This window comes from Odocoileus virginianus, chromosome 5 (genome assembly GCF_023699985.2).
Source record: "Odocoileus virginianus isolate 20LAN1187 ecotype Illinois chromosome 5, Ovbor_1.2, whole genome shotgun sequence".
Lineage (NCBI taxonomy): Eukaryota > Metazoa > Chordata > Mammalia > Artiodactyla > Cervidae > Odocoileus > Odocoileus virginianus.
The window spans coordinates 84,260,725-84,281,846 of record NC_069678.1 but is presented as its reverse complement, the minus strand read 5'-3'; the positions used below and the strand labels follow the sequence as shown (position 1 = coordinate 84,281,846).

General features: G+C 36.5%; 1 protein-coding gene across 6 annotated transcripts in view; it reads right to left on the bottom strand.

Annotated features, from left to right (window-relative positions):
- FOXJ3 (forkhead box J3) overlaps window positions 1–21,122 on the bottom strand; it is a 140,560-nt gene that overhangs the window by 49,889 nt on the left and 69,549 nt on the right. The gene's annotated exons all lie outside the window — the stretch shown is intronic.

Below are 21,122 nucleotides of genomic sequence, written 5' to 3'. Positions count from 1 at the left end.
CTCTTACTTTTTGATACAAGTTCTCAGACCACTCTTTCAAAAATACATGCTGATGACCTATTGTATTCCAGGCCCTCAAACTGTGACTTCCTCGAAAAGTATCTTGAAAACAAAGATTATACAGTTTGCACATATACAAATGAGGAGATCCAAGTTCAGAAAAATAAGTCTGTACAAACAAGAATCTGAGAGCCAGGATCAGAACCAAGTTTAACCTTGGCCTCTATTATTTAATTAGTCTTCCCAGGTTGCTTTCTCAGGCAATGTTTCACAATGACAATGGAATGACATTCCAATCCCAAAGAAAGGCAATGCCAAAGAATGCTCAAACTACCGCACAACTACACTCATCTCACAAGCTAGTAAGGCTCAAAATTCTCCAAGTCAGGCTTCAGCAATACATGAACTGTGAACTTCCAGATGTTCAAGGTGCTTTTAGAAAAGGCAGAGGAACCATAGATCAAATTGCCAACATCTGCTGGATCATCGAAAAAGCAAGAGAGTTTCAGAAAAACATCTATTTCTGCTTTATGGACTATGCCAAAGCCTTTGACTGTGTGGATCACAATAAACTGTGGAAAATTCTGAAAGAGATGGGAATACCAGATCACCTGACCTGCCTCTTGAGAAACCTGTATGCAAGTCAGGAAGCAACAGTTAGAACTGGATATGGAACAACAGACTGGTTCCAAATAGGAAAAGGAGTACGTCAAGGCTGTATATTGTCACCCTGCTTATTTAACTTACATGCAGAGTACATTATGAGAAATGCTGAGCTGGAGGAAGCACAAGCTGGAATCAAGATTGCCAGGAGAAATATCAATAACCTCAGATATGTAGATGACACCACCCTTGTGGCAGAAAGCAAAGAAGAACTAAAGAGCCTCTAGATGAAAGTGAAAGAGGAGAGTGAAAAAGTTGGCTTAAAACTCAACATTCAGAAAACTAAGATCATAATGGCATCTGGTCCTATCATTTCATGGCAAATAGAAGTGGAAAGTGGCTGACTATTTTGGGGGGCTCCAAAATCACTGCAGATGGTGACTGTAGCCATGAAATTAAAAGACGCTTACTCCTTGGAAAGAAAGTTATGACCAACCTAGACAGCATATTAAAAAGCAGAGACATTACTTTGCCAACAAAGGTCCGTCTAGTCAAGGCTATGATTTTTCCAGTGGTCATGGATGGCTGTGAGAGTTGGACCATAAAGAAAGCTGAATGCAGAATTGATGCTTTTGAACTGTGGTGTTGGAGAAGATTCTTTAGAGTCCCTTGGACTGCAAGGAGATCCAACCAGTCCATCCTAAATCAGATCAGTCTTGGGTGTTCACTGGAAGGACTGATGCTGAAGCTGAAACTGCAACACTTTTGGCCACCTGATGTGAAGAGCTGACTCATTTGAAAAGACCCTGATGCTGGGAAAGACTGAGGGTGGGAGGAGAAGGGGACGACAGAGGATGAGATGGCACCACCGACTCAATGGACATGGATTTGGGTAAACTCTGGGAGTTGGGGATGGACAGGGAGGCCTGGCATGCTGCGGTTCATGGGGTCTCAAAGAGTCCGATACGACTGAGTGACTGAACTGAAACTGGAATTTGACAATGACAGGAAGTGCAGCTTTCATCTATCAATTGTTGTGCCCCACATGAATTTCTGCATATATCTCCTTAAATAAACAATGTTCTTTCATGCCTCTGTGCCTGTCCTACATGCTGATCTCCTTGCCTGTAACAGCTACCTTACCACTGACAAACTCATATTCTACCTCCAAATGTTAGCTCAGATGTTATCTAAAGGAATCCTTCTCTGATCCTTTTACAATACTCAAGAATTCATCTCTCTCTCTATAAGATCTCTCTGTACTATTTATGGGGCTTCCCAAGTGGCGCCAGTGGTAAAGAACTACCTACCAATGCAGGAGACGTAAGAGACTCAGGTTCGATCCCTGGGTCGGGAAGATCCCCTGGAGGAGGGCATGGCAACCCACTCCAGTATTGCTGCCTGAAGAATCCCACGGACAGAGGAGTTTGGCAGGCTACAGTTCCTAGGGTCGCAGAGTCATATACAACTGAAGTGACTTGGAGCACACACACACATGCACATACAGCACATCCTTTTTAGGCTACAAATTCCTTGAAGTATAGAAAGTCATTTCTACATCCACGGTTCCAGGTACCGTATCAGACACAGAGTAAGTACTCAATAAACATGTGTTAGAATGGGGGTAGAGGGAAGATAATGCACAAATCGTGCCAAGTACAGGGTATAACATCAGGCTTCCCCAGACCCTAATCTAGGCAGTATCTCACTTCACACACAGCCATACTGGGGCATTCTTCCATGTTATCTTTTCTAAGTGGTCACTGCATTTCAGCTAATAAGCCTAGCAGACCTGATGTAATCTTGCCAAGAACCATGTAAAATGCAAATACTACAGAAATTAAGCACTAAAAATTAAAACAACAATTTCATAACTATGGTTCAGGCTAGCAGGTCTCAAAATAAGCAAAGCAAGAAAAAGTTCTAAACCCAGCTGTTACTGAAGTTGAAAGTGAAGCAGGAAGATTAAATACTCAAAATCAATGGACAACAGTTTAAATCACTGTTCATGGAAATGATAAATTTCAGTGTTTAGTTTGTTTTGCATGAGTGTGTATATTTGTATTAATCTGAGAAACCACTTACTGTCCAAACATTACAGTGACTTGTTATTAAACATTTTAATAAAACTACAAAAACAAATATGTATCTGTCCTTCCACACAAAATATGGCTGACTGTAATTTATCACAAATAGATCAACAAAAGAGAAAACAACTGTTCATAAGCCTAACCCTATCCACTATGTATTTATTAGGTTGGTGCAAATGTAATTGCAGTTTTGCACTGATGAACTTTGCATTTGATATTGGAATACATTCTTAAATAAATGTGGTTATGTTATACATCATTTTAATGTACATTTCTCTTTATTTTTTTTGCCAATGATTTATTACTTGCTGTTTATTTTATATTTATTTTAGACAACAGAAATGATGCTAGACAAAAAGCAAATTCAAGTGATTTTTTAATCCAAGTTCAAAATGGGTCATAAAGCAGCAAAGACAACTTGTAACATCAACAATGCAGTCGGCCCAAGAACTGCTAACATATAGTGCAGTGGTGGTTCAAGAAGTTTTGCAAAGGAGACGAGAGCCTTCAAGATGAGGAGCACAGTGACTGGCCACTGGAAGTTGACAATGACCAACTGCAAGCCTAGACATCATATTAAAAAGCAGAGACATTACTTTGCCAACAAAGATCCGTCTAGTCAAGGCTATAGTTTTTCCAGTTGTCATGTATGGATGTGAGAGCTGGAGTATAAAAAAAGCTGAGTGCAGAAGAATTGATGCTTTTGAACTGTGGTGTTGGAGAAGACTCTTGAAGATCCCTTGGACTACAAGGAGATCCAACCAGTCCATCCTAAAGGAGATCAGTCCTGGGTGTTCATTGGAAGGACTGATGTTGAAGCTGAAACTCCAATACTTTGGCCACCTGATGGGAAGAGCTGACTCATTTGAAAAGACCCTGATGCTGGGAAAGATTGAAGGTGGGAGAAGGGGATGACAGGATGAGATGGTGGGATGGCATCACCGACACAATGGACATGGGTTTGGGTGGACTCCAGGAGTTGGTGATGGACAGGGAGGCCTGGCATGCTGTGGTTCATGGAGTGCAAAGAGTTGGACAGGAATGAGCAACTGAACTGAACTGAATGAACTGCAAGCCATCATCAAAGCTGATCCTCTTAAAGCTACTCAATGTCGATGATTCTGCATTTGAAGCAAATTGGTAAGGTGAAAAGGTTCAGTAAGTGGGTGTCTATGAGGTGACTGCAAATAAAAAAGACCAGTTCTGAAGTGTCATCTTTTCTTATTCTACACAACAACAATGAACCATTTCTCAACTGGATTGTGACATGCAATAAAAAGTGGATTTTAAACGACAACCAGCGATGACCCGCGCAGTGACTGGACCAAGAAGAAGCTCCAAAGCACTTCCCAAAGCCAAACTTGTACCAAAACATGTCACTGTCACTGTTTGGTGGTCTGCTGCCTGTCTGACCACTACAGCTTTCTGAATCTTGGCAAAACCATAATATCTGAGAGGCATGCCCAGCAAACTGATGAGATGCACCAAAAAATGCAACAAGTGCAGCCAGCACTGGTCAACAGAATGGGCCCAATTCTTCTCCATGATAACGCCCAAAAGCATGTTGCACAACCAATGCTTCAAAAGTTGAACTGGGCTGCGAAGTTTTGTTTTGCTTCATCCACCATATTCACCCAACCTCTTGCCAACTGACTACCACTTCTTCAAGCAGCTCAACAACTTTTCATAGGGAAAACATTTTCACAACCAGCAGAAAGCAGAAAATGCTTTCCAAGAATTCCGTCAAATTCTGTAACATGGATTTTTACACTATAGGAATAAACAAACTTATTTCTCATTGGCAGAATGTACTGATTATAATGGTTCCTATTTTAACTAAAAAAGATGTGTCTGAGCCTAAGTTATAATAATTTTAAAAATCATGGTCTGAAACTTCAGTTACTTTTTCAAAACTTAAGACAAAACCCGAATGCCTGTATTTCCAGAAAAAACAGTCTGAAAAGATACATGCACCCCAAATTTCATAGCACTATTCACAACAGCCAAGACAGGGAAACAACCTAAATGCCCATTGACAGACGAATGGATAAAGAGGATGTGGTGTGTATGTACAATAGATTTATTACTCAGCCACACAAAAAGAGAATGAAATAATGCCATTTGCAGCTACACAGACGGACCCAGAGATTATCATACTAAATGAAGTCAGAAAAACACCGTATGATATCAATTAAATGTGGAATCTAAAATATGACACAAATCAACTTATGTACAAAACAGAAACAGACTCACTGACATAGAGAATAGATTTGTGGTTGCCAAAGGGGTGAGAGGGAAAGGAAGAGTTAAGACTGTGAATTTGGGACTAGTAGATGCAAGCTATGATATATAGAGAATGGGGGCTTCCCAGGCGGGTTAGCGATAAAGAACAGCCAGTCAATGAAGGAGACGTAAGAGACATGGGTTTGATCCCTAGGTCAGGAAGATCTCCTAGAGGAGGGCTTGGCAACCCACTCCAGTAATCTAGCCTGGAGAATCCCACAGACAGAGGAGCCTGGCGGGCTACAGTTCATGGCATTGCAAACAGCGGAACACGACTGAAGCAACTTTGCACATATAGAGAATGGGTAAACAACAAGTTCCTACTGGATAACACAGGGAACCATATTCAGTGTCCTGTAATAAACCATAATGAAAAAGTTTATGCATAACTGAATCACTTTACTGTGTACCAGAAACTAACACAACCTACAATCTTGTAAATCAACTATGCTTAATAAAACCAAAACAAACAAACAAAAAATCCTGAATGCTCAAATGCAGAAACAACCAAAATGATTCACAGAAGAAGTTGCAAAATCTACCTAGTGGCTCTTGCTAACCTATTATCTGAGTTTCATCTGTCAAATCACCAGTTTCAATTAAAGGACTGAAAACTCCCCTTTGCAAATCAAAACTGCAAGACACCATCTGACACACATTAGGATATCTATCATCAAAAAACAATATAACGTGTTAGTGGCAATGGGGAGAAACTGGAACCTTTGTGCACAGCTAGTGGAAATGTAAAGTGGTACACCTACTGTGGAAAATGGTATGGCAACTGCTCAAAAAATTAAACAAAATTACCATATGATCAATTAATTTCACTTCAAGGTTCTATATATACCCAAAAGAATAAAAAGCAGGGACCTGAACAGATATCTGTACCATCATGTTCATAGCAAGCTATTCCCAATAGTTAAAACGTGAAAGCAACACAAGTGTCGATGGATAAACATAAATAAGGTATATACATGCAAAGGAACATTATTCACTCTTTAATAAACTCTGATATATGCATGCTATAAGTAAACCGTGAAGACATGCTAAGTGAAATAAATCAGTGAAAAAAAGGAAAATACTGTGTGATTCTACAAACATGAGGTACCTGGGGAAGTCCGTATCACATAAACAGAAGGTAGTGGTGGTTGCCAAGAGTTGGGGGGAGGGAAGATATGGAACTACGTTTAACAGGTACAGAGATCAGTTTGGGAAGATGATTAACTTCTGGAGATGGATGATGGTGATGGTTGTACAACAATATTAATGGACTTAATGCCACTGAATTATACACTTAAAAAATAACTACAATGGTAAACTTTGCTGTATTTTACCCTACACACACAAAAATACCTTTAAAAAGCAATTACCTTTTTCTTCCTTATTAAACAATATTTCTCACAAAAAATAAATGGCTTAAATATTGCCAATCAACACACTCCATCAAATGTCTTCCCAGAGCAGGGCCTACTCCTACAGGTTTAAGTAGAGCAAATAAGAAATAAGAACTTTTAGTTCCCTGGTTTTATTTTTAAAATCAAGTTTATTGAAGTATATTTAAAAAAAAAATAAAGTGCACCTATCTTAAGTATACAGTTAAACAAGTTCTGACAAATGTATATACATGCACACAACACCAAAATCAAAATAAAGAACATTTTCCTCATCCTAAAAAGCTCCTCTATGTGGCTCAACAAGCAATCCCTCTTCCTATGTTCCCACATCTCCATCCCATACAGCTACTCATCTGCTTCATATTATTATAGTTCTGCATTTTCCAAAATTTCACATGAACTCAAATTGCCACACTAATGTCTACTACTATTATTAGCAATATATGAGTTGAATTGCTCCATGTCTTTGACAATACTTGGTAATTAAGTCTTACCAATTACAACCATCTAGGGGATGTGCAGTTGTACCTCAGTGATTTTCATGTGCATTTCCATCATGAATAATGTTGACAGGCATCTCTCTGCATGTGCTTACTAGCATCCAGGTATCCTTTGCAAAGCAGTCATTCATAAATTTGACTATATGGTTTATTTAGGTTATATAAGACTTTTGATTATTTTTAAGAATTTTTATACTTTTTAAATAACAAGTCTTTTGTCAGAGATAGATATACAGTTAACTTTCTGTGTAAGTGTGAGGTTAAGGATCAATATAAATTTTTCTTCCACCAAGATATAAACATTTCTTGAAAAAAGACTATGTCCTTTCCCCAGTGAATTACACTGGCTTCTATCAAAAATCAACTGGATATATATGTAAGTCTACTTCTTAACTCTATTCTGTTCCATTGATCTACACATCTATCCCTGTGCTAATACCATTTTGTCTTGATTACTATGGCTATATAGAAAGTCTTGAAATCAAGCACTATAGTCGTACAATCTTTTCCCCCAAAAAACTGTTTTGCTAATTCTAGGTCTTTTGCATTTCCATATGACTAACAGAATCAGGCTATCAATTTCTAAAAAAGAAGCGTGCTAGGATTTTTATTGGGATTGCATTAACTCTATAAACCAATTTGAGGAAGACGGACATCTACAAGTCCTCTATTCCACAAAGATGCTACGTCTTTCCATTTACTTTGGTCTTGCTTTATTTCTCTCAGCAGTGTTTTACAATTTTCAATCAGCATATATTTTGTTAAAATGTACCCCTAAAGTATTTCACTATTTTGGGTGCTATTGTAAATAAATGCAACCGCTTTTCTTTTAAACTTCATTTTCCAACCATTGATTGATAGCATTAAAAAATTAAACTAAAAAAACGGTACCGACTTGTATCTTATGACTTTGCTAAACTCACTTATTAGTTGTGCCAGCTATTCCATAGACTCTTTAGGATTTTCTACATATGCAATAAAGTCACTTGCAAACATAAGAAAATTTTATTCTTTTTCAACCTGGATGTCTTTTATTTTTTTCTTTGCCTTACTCCATTGACTTGAACCTTTAACAGAACAATGGTAACAGTGAATACAAGTATTTTTGTTTATTTCTCAATCTCAGAGGAAAAGCATTCAGTGTCTCACTATGAAAACTTTAGGTTTTTTATAGATGTCCTTAAATAAAGAAGATTCCTTTACATACCTAGCTTGCTGAATGAGTATCAGATTTTGTAAAAATGTTCTGACTTGAGATGTGATTTTCCAGTTTTCTTCTGCTCACATGGTGAGTTACATCAATTGGTTTTTTAATTTCAACCTGCAATGCATTCTCGGGACAAATCCTTCCTGCTCATGGTGTATTTTCCCTTTTATATATCAATGAATTTAATTTGCTAATATGGTGTTAAAGATTACTGGGTCTAAGTTCACAAAGATACTGGTCTATAGATCTGTTACTTCTTTGCCATCATAGGGATGCTGACGAACTGATCCTTCATTCATGTTTTTTTTTGGTAAGAATCTGTGTAAGACTGGCATTGTTTCTTCTTGTTTCATTGCTTTTTGTTTATTTTCTATTTATTTATTTACCTTTATTATTTTCTTCCTTCTACTTACTTTGGATTCAACTTGTTCTTATTTTTTAACTTCTTAAGAAACATGCTTAATGAGACAAGTGCTCGGGCCTGGTGCACTGGGAAGACCCAGAGGGATCAGGTGGAGAGGGAGGTGGGAGGGGGGACCGGGATGGGGAATACATGTAAATCCATGGCTAATTCATTTCAATTTATGACAAAAACTACTGTAATGATGTAAAGTAATTAGCCTCCAATAAAATAAATAATAAAATAAAATAATAAAATAAAATAATAAAAATAAATGGAAAAAAAAAAAAAAGAAACATGCTTAAAGTAATGGATATTGGACCCTTCTGATTTTTCAAATGAAAGCATTTAAGTTTTTATATTTTCTGCTCTCATCACTCAGTTCAAATATTTTCTAATATTCTTATGACTTCTTTGACGCAGAGATACACTAGAACTACATTAATTTCTAAATGTTTGGAATTTCCTAAGTATCTTCTTGTTTTTTCTTCCTAATCTAATTCTTCTAGTCAAAAAATATACATCTCAGCAGACGAATGGATGAGGAAGCTGTGGTACATATACACCATGGAATACTACTCAGCCATTAAAAAGAATTCATTTGAATCAGTTCTAATGAGATGGATGAAACTGGAGCCCATTATACAGAGCGAAGTAAGCCAGAAAGATAAAGACCATTACAGTATACTAACACATATATATGGACTTTAGAAAGATGGTAACGATAACCCTATATGCAAAACAGAAAAAGAGACTCAGATGAATGGAACAGACTTGTGGACTCTGGGAGAAGGCGAGGGTGGGATGTTTCAGGAGAACAGCATTGAAACATGTATATTATCTAGGGTGAAACGGATAACCAGCTCAGGTTGGGTACATGAGACAAGTGCTCGGGCCTGGTGCACTGGGAAGACCCAAAGGGATCGGGTGGAGAGGGAGGTGGGAGGGGGGACTGGGATGGGGAATACATGTAAATCCATGGCTAATTCATATCAATGTATAACAAAAACTACTGTAATGATGTAAAGTAATTAGCCTCCAACTAATAAAAATTAATAAAAAAAAATATATATACATCTCGAAGATTTCATCATTTAGAAGGGATTAATATCTAATTTAACAGTTCACACAACATCGCTAATCACCAGGGAAATGCTGATGGGATACCACCTCATACCCAGAATGGCTATCATCAAAAAGACCACAGATAACAAATGCTGGAAAGAATGTGAAAAAAAGGGAACTCCTGTACACTGCTGGTGGGACTGTACAATGGTTGAGTCACTGTGGAAAACAGTATGGAGGTTTTCCCAAGAAACTAAAAATAGAAATACGATGTAATCCAGCAATTCCATTCCTGGGTATATGTGTAAAATAAATAAGCTACAAGGATATATTGTACAGCACAGAGAATATAGTCAATATTTTATAATAACTATAAATATGATGGTTAAAAATTGTGAATCACTATTATTTATGTGATACACTTGAAACTTATATAATACACTACACATCAGCTGCACCATAATTAAAAAATTGTGGATTTGATGATTTCTCTTTTTAGTTCTGATAATTTTTGTTTGATTTCTTGAAGTTCTATTTTTGGGCACATACATTTATAAGTCTTAGATGTTCCTGATCAATTGATCTTTTCTTCTGGTATATCCAATATTTTGTTAAAGCCATTCATTAAATTACTCATTTAGTTATTCTATTTTCAGCTCTACAATTTTTCTTTTTTTCTTTTTCTAGTTCCCATCTCTACTCAAATTCCGTCTCTCTTCATTCATTAACTATTAGAGTATATTTTATTTTAATTCTTTCAACATATTTATAATGGCTATTTTGAAATCTGTGTCTGCTAAATCCACACTTGTTTCACCTGATTCAGGAGCTGAGACAACTTCAACTCTTATCAAAGTCACACTGACATCAGTCTCTTTCACTTCCTTCACTGACTGCTAGGCAAGCTCCCTATAAAATTTTCCCTAAGTAATACACCATGTTAGATTTCAACAAAAGTACTATAGGCATACCTCAGCAATATTGCAGGTTCAGTTGCAGACCACTGCAATTTAAAACAAATATCACAATAAAGCAAATCATGAATTTTTTAGTTTCACAATACATATAAAAGTTATGTTTACACTATACTGTAGTCTATTAAGTGTGCAACAGCATTATGTCTAAAAAAACCAATGTACAACCTTAACTTAAAAATACTTTATTGCTAAAAAATACTAACCATCAATACTGAGCCATAATCTTTTGTTGGCAGAGGGAGGGTCTTGCCTCTATGCTGATGGCTGCTGACTATTCAACATAGTAGGTGCTAAAAGTTGAGGTAGCTGTGTGGCAGTAAGACAACCACGAAGTCTGCCACATCAACTGACTCTTCCTTTCATGAACTATTTCTCTGTAGTATGTAATACTATTTGATAGGATTTGACCCACAGAATTTCTTTTAAAATTAGAATCAATCTTCTTAAATCCTGTTGCTGCTTTCTCTTCCAAGCTTATGTAATATGCTAAATTCCTCTGCTGTTGTTTCAACAATCTTCACCTTCACCAGGAGTAGATTCCACCTCAAGGAGCCATTTTCTTTGCTCATCCCTCAGGAGCAATTCCTCAACCATTGAAGTTTTGTCAAAAGTTTACAGCAGTTCAGCCTCCACCTCTGATTCTAGTTCTCTCTCCATTTCCCCTTCACATCTGCAATTACTTCTCCACTGAAGTCTAGAACCCCTCAAAGCCAACCATGACGGTTGGAATTAACCTCTATCAAAATTCTGTTAATGTTGATATTTTGACCTCTTCCAGTGAATCCGTGTTTCTAACACCATACAGAATGCTGGATTCTTTCCAGAACACTTTCAATTTCCTTTGTCCAGATCCATCAGAGGAATCACTACAGCAGCTAGATCCTTACAAAACACACTTCTTTGTCAACAGTGGGTTTAACATACTGAGTAAATCATGTTGTCAGATGTACTGTGGTGGTCAAAATGATAAATGAGCACTAGCTTCAACTTAAAGTCACCAGCCACATCAGCCCCTAACAAGAGAGTCAGTCTGTCCTTGGAAGCTTTGCAACCAGGCACTGACTTCTCTTTAGCTGCAGAAGTCCTACATGGCATCATCTTCTAGTAGAAGGCTGTTCTGTCAACACTGAAAATCTGTTGTTTAGTGTTGCCATGACAAAGAATTATCTCAGCTAGACTGTGGATAACTTGCTGCAGCTTCTACATCAGCATTTGCTGTTTCACCTTGCACTCTCATGCTATGGAGACAGCTTCATTTCTTAAACCTCATGAACCAATCTCTGCTAGCTTCAAACTTTTCTTCTGCAGCCTCCTCATAGCTCTCAGCCTTCATATAACTGAAGAGAGTTAAGACCTTGCTCTGGATTAGGCTTTGGCTTAGAGGAATGTTGTAGCTAGTTTGATCTTCTTTCCATACACTAAAACTTTGTCCTTATCAATATTAACACTATTTTGCTTTCTTATCATGTACTTGTGTGTTCAGTGGAGGAGGACTTTAATTTCCTTCAGGAACTTTTCCTTTGCACTCACAACTTGGTTAAATGTTCGGCACAAGAGCTTTCAGTCTATCTCAGCTTTTGACATGCTTTTTTCACTGAGTTTAATCATTTTTCTTTCAATGTGAAACTTTTTAAAATTTTTATTTATTTTTGGGCTGTGCTGGCTCAGGATTTTCTCTAGCTGCAGCAAGTGGGGGCTACTCTCTAGTTGCCGTGCATGGGCTTCTCACTGCAGTAGCTTCTCTTGTTGCTGACCACAGGCTCTAGGGCACACAGGCCTCAGTGCTTGGAGCACGAGGGCTCAGCAGCTGCAGTTCCCAGGCTCCAGAGCACAGGTTCAACAGTTGTGGTACAAAGGTCTTAGCTGCTCCGTGGCATGTGGGATCTTCCTGGACCAGGGACTGAACCCACGTCTCCTGCACTGGCAGGAGGATTCTTTTACCACTGAGCCACCAGGGAAACCTTAAGCTTAATCATTTTTAGTTTTTGATTTAAAGTGACAGACATGCAACTCTTCCTTTCACTTGAACACCTGGGAGCCACTGCAGAGTTATTAGTTGGCCTAATTTCAATACTGATGTCTCAGGGAATAGGGGTGCTCAAGGAGAAGAAAAGAAATGAAAACTGGAGGAAAGTCCAAAAAGTTTAACAGAATACAAACAACATTTATCAATTAAGTTTGTGGTCTTATATGAATGTGGTTCATAGTACCCTAAAACAATATAACAGTAACATAAAAGATCACCAATCACAAATTACCATCACAAATAAAGTAATAAAAATAAGTTTGAAATACTGCAACAATTACCAAAATGTGACACAGAGACATGAAGTGAGCATATGCTGATGGAAAAATGGTGCCAAATAAACTTGCTTGACACAGGGTTGACACAAATGTCAATTTTCTTTAAAATGCAGTATCTGCAAAGCACAATAAAATGAGGTATACTTATACAAAATTTAGAAGGTCATGTGATATCCAGAAGAGAAGATCTATCAACCCACAAACCTGAATTCAAATCCCAGATCTGGTTCAATAATCTTGGACTAATTAACAAAACTTTGATTCCCTTTTCTCATTTCTCTTTCATAGAGTTATCATGACAATCAGCCCTAAATATACACCAGGAAAACAAGCCATCAGTATTTACTATCTGTGTCCAATACATACTTCTTGTTTATAGGGAAGTCATTTTGCAAATAATTTACAGAATCAATAATAAAAGGGTAGTGGAGGAAAAAGACAATAGGATATTTTTGTAGGAATTGAAACATAGGAAACCCAAATGTTCTATATTTTTATATATAATATACTTAATATATTCAAATTTGTCTGACTTTGAAGGTTATGTAGGTACATGTATCAACTGCTCACTATCTTTTGAATGTAACTAACTGCTTAACTTGTCATGCATGAAACTAAAACACCTATCTTGTAAACACTGATTCCAGATTTGTCATCTCTAAAATGCTCTACTTTATTATTACTTGTGGGTTTTTTCTTATACTTTACTATCAAAAAGCAATGCTTTTGATATTACTAAAACTATCAAAACTTATTCCAGGTTATAAATATGTAAAAAATTCTAGCATATCATCACTTCCTGTTCTTCCTTTATATTTTCAAAATAAAATACATTTGTGATTTTCGATGTCAGAATTTTGCTGAAGGATGGCCATTTCTATTCATAATTGAAAAAAATTTTCATACTTGCTTTATAAATCCCAAATAGAATGATGAATTCAATTTACATTTTCATTTTGTATCAATTTCCTTGTTAACACTTTTGTTTACACATCAAACTTTAGGATCTGTCCACAAATGAACCATAACAAGTGAATTTTGGTGCACAAACATCATAAAAGGTGAAAAATACTGTAACATGACTTTCTAGGGGCAAAATGGGATGATTCACATTCTAGTCACAAAGTGCTGCATGATGAAGACCTTCTCGTTGAAGGATAAATTGTGTGAGAATAGCATATATGTTTCTGTCCTTAAAAATACTGTACTGGCCAAAATGTTCATTCAGGAATGTACTGAAAAACCCAAAGGAACTTCTTAGCCAACCCAATATATCACTAACTCAGTATTTCTTGGGTTTGGGGAACTAATCTATAATATTATCAACTCAATTTCACCATCATGATTAGAGTGCTGCTATCTGTCTTAGTATTCATCTTCTGATTTTACTGATAAAAGCAAACAATTTTCCTCTGTCAATTTTCATCTGTCAGTATGAGCAGAAAAAAAATACCTAAACTCGCAACAATGTTCAATGAAAACTAAAAGAAAAAAAAAACCTAGACTTAAATGGCATCTACAGACTTTTATTATATTTTTTTGGAAGATGCAATACTTTGGCCAACACAATAAAACTGAAGGATAATAGTGATATTTCAATACTACATCCTCCTTCTAGGTCATTCAATCATTCCGCTGTATTCTTGCTATTTCAGAGCTTGGGCACTGAATCTACAACCAAGATTACTCTACCAGCAAGGATCTCATTCAAAATTGATGGAGAAACCAGAAGCTTCACAGATTTGCCAAGCAAAAGTTCAGAGAAGTTAGTACCATCAAACGAGCTTTACAACAAATTTTAAAGAGACTTCTATAGGCAGAAAACATAAAAGGAAAAAATCTAAAAAACAAATCCAAAACAATTAAGAAAACACCAATAGGAACATTTATACATAAATAATTACTTTAAATGTAAATGGATTTAATGCTCCACCAAAAGACACAGACTGGCTAAATGGATACAAAAACAAGACCCATATACTGTCTACTAGAGACCCACTTCAGATTGAGAGACATATACAGACTAAGAGTGAGGATGGAAAAAGATACTCCATGCGAACGGAAATCAAAAGAAAACCAGAATAGCACTACTCATATCAGACAAAACAGACCTTAAAATAAAGAATGCTGTAAGAGATAAGGAAGGGCATTACATAAAGATCAGGGATCCATCCAAGAAGATAAAGCAATTGTAAATATTATGCACCCAACGGAGAAGCACTTCAATACATAAGGTCAACACTAACAGACATAAAAGGAGAAAATGACAGTAACACAATAATAATAGGAGACATTAACACCCCACTTATACCAATGGACAGAGCATCAAAACAGAAAATTAATAAAGAAACATAAGCCTTAAATGACGTATTAGACCAGATGGCCCTAATTGATATCTTCAGGACATTCCATCCAAATGCAGAATATACTTTCTTCACAAATGCACGTGGAATGTTCTCCAGGACAGACCACATCTTGGGTTACAAATCAAGCCTCAGTAAATTTAAGAAAACTGAAATCACATCAATCATCTTTTCTGACCACAATGCTATGAGACTAGATATCAACTGCAGGGGGCGGGGGGGGGGGGGAGGTGTAAAAAACACAAACACATGAGATTAAACAATATGTTTCTAATTAACCAACAGGTTACTGAAGAAATAAAGGAAAGAGAAAGGAATAGGGTAGGTCACTCAGCCATGTCTGACTCGTTGCAACCCATGGGCTGTAGCCTGTCAGGCTCCACTGTCCATGGGATTCTCCAGCCTAGAAACCTGGAGTGGGTTGCCATTTCCTCCTCCAGGGGATCTTCCCAATACAAGGATCGAACCAGGGTCTCCTTCACATTGTAGGCAGATTTCTTACCATCTGAGCCACCAGGGAAAAGGAGGAAATTAAAAAATTCCTCTAAGATTCCTTGCTAAATTGTTGCTAAATTCCTTTTAGCAACAAGAAAAGGGTGCCCACTCTTGCCACTATTGTTCAACATAGTTTTGGAAGTCCTAGTCACAGCAAAAAGAGAAGAGAAAGAAATAAAAGGAATCCAGATTGGAAAAGAAGTAAAATTCTCACTGTTTGCAGATGTCATACTACACATAGAAAACCCTAAAGATACTATCAGAAAATTACTGGAGCTAATTAGTGAAATTTCATGAAGTTGCAGGATACAAAATTAGTACACAGAAAACACTTGCATTCTTATACACTAACAATGAGAAATCAGACGGAGAAATTAAGCAATCAATCCCATTCTCCACTGCAACAAAAAGTATAAAATACCTAGGGATAAACCTACCTAAGGAGACAAAAGAGCTATATACAGAAAACAATAAGAAATCAAAGATGAAAGAAATCAAAGACGACATAAACAGATGGAAGGATATACCATGTTCTTGGATTGGAAGAATCAATACTGTGAAAACAACTATACTACCCAAAGCAATCTACAGATTCAAACGATTCTTATCAAATTACTAATAGCATTATTCATAGAACTAGAACAAAAAATTTCACAATTCATATGGAAATACAAAAGACCCCAAACAGCCAAAGCATTATTGAGAAAGAAGAATGGAGCTGAAGGAATCAACATTCCTGACTTCAGACTATATTACAAAGCTATTAAATTACAGTCATCAAGACAGTATGGTACTGGCACAAAGGCAGAAATAAAGACCAATGGAACAAGGAAGTCCAGAGATAAACCCATGCACCTAAGGGCACCTTATCTATGACAAAGGAGATAAGAACATACAATGGAGAAACGACAGTCTCTTCAGTAAGTGGTGCTGGGAAAACTGGACCACCTATGTGTAAAAGAATGAAATTAGAACATTTCCTAACATCATACACAAAGATAAACTCAAAATGGATTAAAGATCTAAATGAAAAAACCAGAAACTAGAATACTCTTAGAGGAAAACACGGGTAGAACCCTCTTTTACATAAATTACAGCAACATTATGACCCACTTCCTAGAGTAAATAAAAACAAAAATAAACAAATGGGACCTAATTAGAATCTTTTGCACAGCAAAGGAAATCGTAAACAAGATGAAAAGACAACCCTCAGAATGGGAGAAATAACTGCAAATGAACCAACTGACAAAGGATTAATCTCCAAAAAATGCATGGAGCTCATGCAGCTCAATATCAGAAAAACAACCAACCTAATCAAAAAATGGGCAGAAGACTAAACATACATTTCTCCAAAGAAGACATACAGATGGCTAATAAATACGTGAAAAAATGCTCAACAGAGCTTATTATTCAGTTCAGTTCAATTCAGTTGCTCAGTCGTGTCCGACTCTTTGCAACCCCATGAATTGCAGAACACCTGGCCTCACTGTCCATCACCAACTCCGGGAGTTTACTCAAATTCATGTCCATCGAGTCAGTGATGCCATCCAGCCATCTCATTATTATTAGAGAACTGCAAATCAAAACTTCAATGAGGTATCATCTCACACTGGTCAGAATGGCCATGATGATAAAAAAAAAAAAAAGAAAACCTACAACCAATAAATGCTAGAGAGGATGTGGAGAAAAAGGAACCCTCTTGTACCACTTGTGGGAATGCAAACTAATTTGGCCACGTGGAGAACGGTATGGAGATTTCTAAAAAAACTAGGAAGAGAACTACCACATGACCCAATAATCCCACTACTGGGCATAAACACTGAGAAAACTACCATTCTAAAAGACATATCTACCCCAATGTTCATTGCAGCACTTTACAATAGCCAGGACATGGAAGCAACCTAGATGCTCATCAATAGATGAATGCATAAAGAGGTTGTGGTACATATATACAATGGAGTACTACTAAGCCATAAAAAGGAACAAATCTGAGTCAGTTCCAGTGAGGTGGATGAATCTAGACCCTGTTACACAGAGTGAGTAAGTCAGAAAAAGAAAAACAAGTATCATATACATGGAATCTAAGAAACAAAAACAAGTGGTACTGATGAACCTATATGTAGGGCAACAATAGATATGCAGACAGAGAAAACAGACTTGTGGACACAGCAGGGAAGGGGTGGGATGAATTGAGAGAGCAGCATGAAAACATTTACACTGCCATATATAAAACAGATAGCCAGTGTGAATTTGCTGTATGATGCAGGGGGCTCAACCTGGTGCTCTGTGACAACCTAGATGGGTGGGATGGGGTAGGAGATGGGAGGGAGGTTCAAGAGGAAGGGGTCATGTGTATACCCATGGCTGATTCATGCTGATGTAGGACAGAAACCAACGCATCACTGGAAAGCAATTATAACTCCAATTTAAAAAAAAATAGCAAGAGAATTAATGTACAATTAGAAAAGTTTCCTTGAGAAGACTAGAACAGCTACTTCTTAGTTAACTAGGAAAAGACAAACATCACTCTTTGCGATAAACATTTTATTAATCATCTACTATGTATCAAATATTACGTTAGCTGCTATGGGTCTATGAAAAGGAAAAACACACAAGTCTTGTCAACAAAAAAATCACAACTGGGTGGAACAGATCAAAATACAGATAGCTACATCATTCAGGAACTGTAATAGTGGTATGTTCAAAGAACTATGGTAATAAAAAGAAAAAACGAGGTGAAAATAGGAAGGGAGGGGAAAAAAGAAGGGATAGAGCAAGGGAAGGAAGAAGGGAAAAGGTGAAACAGAAAAAGGAAGGTTACCATCTTTCAGATAATGCTGACATCTGAGCTGGGCATTAAAGAATGAGTAAAATAGAAAGACTGCTCAGATACAATGAACAGTATGGGCAAATATGACATCATAAATCCAAGAAAAATGGTGCAGTATGGCATCAGCATAAAGTTCAGGGACAGGAAGCTGAGGGCTAGAATTGAAAATGTGGTTAAGAGGTAGATTTGCATGCTTATTTCTGCACCACACCTTAAAGCAGCAATGTAATAGATGAAGCAAAGGTAAGCAGAGATTAGAGGAGGGAGATCAATTGGAGGTGACACAGTAATCCAGATGATTTATCATTAAAATATTTTTTAAATCTCATTTACTCTAATCATTGGATTGGCCAAAAAGTTTGTTCGGGTGTCCCTTAAGATGTTACAGAAAAACCCAAATGAACTTTTTGGCCAACTCAATACCTACTTTCATAGAAAAAAAAAATAGGATCTCAAAACATCAAAGATAATGTAAGGAATCAAAAAAAAATGAACTAGATTCAGAGGGTTCCTAAACCCTGTATAGATCAAGACAGTATTACATACCTTCTTAATAAGGGACTTCCCTGCTGGCTCAGATGGTAAAGCATCTGCCTACAATGCAGGAGACCTGGGTTCAGTCCCTGGGTTGCGAAGATCTCCTGGAGAAGGAAATGGTAACCCATTCCAATATTCTTGCCCGGAAAATCCCAAAGACAAAGGAGCCTGGTAGGCTACAGTCCATGGGGTCACAAAGAGTCAGACACGACTGAACAACTTCACTTTCACCTTCTTAATATAAAAATTTACAGTGAAACAAAAGCTTGTAGTCATGTTTCATGTCTACAAACTGGCTGGAGACAACACAGAAGCCCTAATATTCTAGCATCAAAGCAAACGGTTAAACTCATTTCATCAAAAAAGATCAAATGAAAATTCAAGAATCAGAATGTCCATTGATTAAAATGTTCACCAGATATGACAGAATAAAGTCAGCGAGCCAGAGATCTTGAAGACAGATCAGTAAAAATGACCCAATATACGGAACAAAAAGGAAAAAAACAAAGGAAAATGAATAAAGAAAGCAATGATCTACAATGGTCTACAAAACAATGTCAGTCTATCATATTTTAATTGGATACTAAAAGCAAAGGAGAGAAATTGGGACCATGCATTTCTTAAAGAAACAATGACCAAAAATATCACAATTTTGAATGACAACCCTTTATTGACCCAGATTAGCAATCCCAAGAAGAATAAAGAAAACCACACTAAGGCACATCAGTCAGACTATTTAAATCTTAAGAAAAATTCTTAAAAGCTACTACAGAGGAAGTGAAGTTGAGGTAAGGCAAGTTATAAACAGAGATATAAATATATAAATGACAGCTGATTCTTCTCCAGAAACAATGGAGGCCAAGGATAATGGAATGTCTTCAAAGTTCTAGAAGGTGGGGAAAACCACCCCCCAAAAAACTCAATTCCACACTTCAAAAAAAAAAGTATGAGAATGAAATAAACGCTTTTCTAGTAAACAAATGTCTACAAAATGTGTTGCCTATGGTTCTATACAACAAGAAATGCCAACAGATGTTGTTAGGCTAAAGAGGAAAAATATCAGATTGGAAATTGGATTTATAGAAAAGAAAAGAACATCAGAAAAGATAAATAACTAGGCAAGTATCTTCTCAACATAATTTCCTCAAAACACAACTAACATTACAGAAAATAAAAAAATTTAAAAAGAGCATATAGCTAAGAAGTCACTAAACAAAATACAATATTATATTTGATTAGCCAGAAAGATTTCAAAAATGAAGCAACACAGAAACAAAAGAAAAACAGAGCAACTAAACCAGTAATGTATTAAGTACAGACTGCATGTGTGCTAAGTTGCTACAGTTGTGTTTGTAACACCATGGACTGCAATCTGCCAGCATCCTCTGTCCATGGGATTCTGCCATTTCCTACTCTAGGGAAAGACAGACTAAGCACTCCAATTAGAAGGCAGAGATTGTTAGACTGAATTTAAGAAGCAAGAGTCAGTATCTACATGCTACTTTTAAGACACACACTTTAAATACAAAGACATTTATAGACTAAAGCAAAATATATACTAGAAAAATAAAATACCATGAAGGTGCATAAGAAAGCTGTAGTAATTATATTAATATCAGATGAAGTTTCAAGACAGAATATTTGAAGAAATTAAGAATATTTCAAAAAGTTAAACAAAAATTCAACAGGAAAATTAAACATTTCATACATAAATATTATTTTGAAATGAATCATATACCTAAAAGTTAAAATTAAACATATAAAACCAGCAGAAGACAAAATATTTACAACCTTGGTTGATTTTCTGGACAGAACACACAAGTTGTTAATCATTAAACTAAAAATAAATTAGACTTTATCAATCTAAAACTTCTGCTTTTTTTTTTTTTTTAACTTTTGCTCTTTTTTAAGACATTATTATGAAAACAAAACAGCAAACCACAGTTTGAAAAAATGTTTACATAATATAAATCCAAGAAAAGACATATCTAAAATACATATAAAACTCTTTAAACTCTAATAATGACAACCAAATTTTAAAAGAAAACATGGAAACAGTTTTAAAAGAACTTTC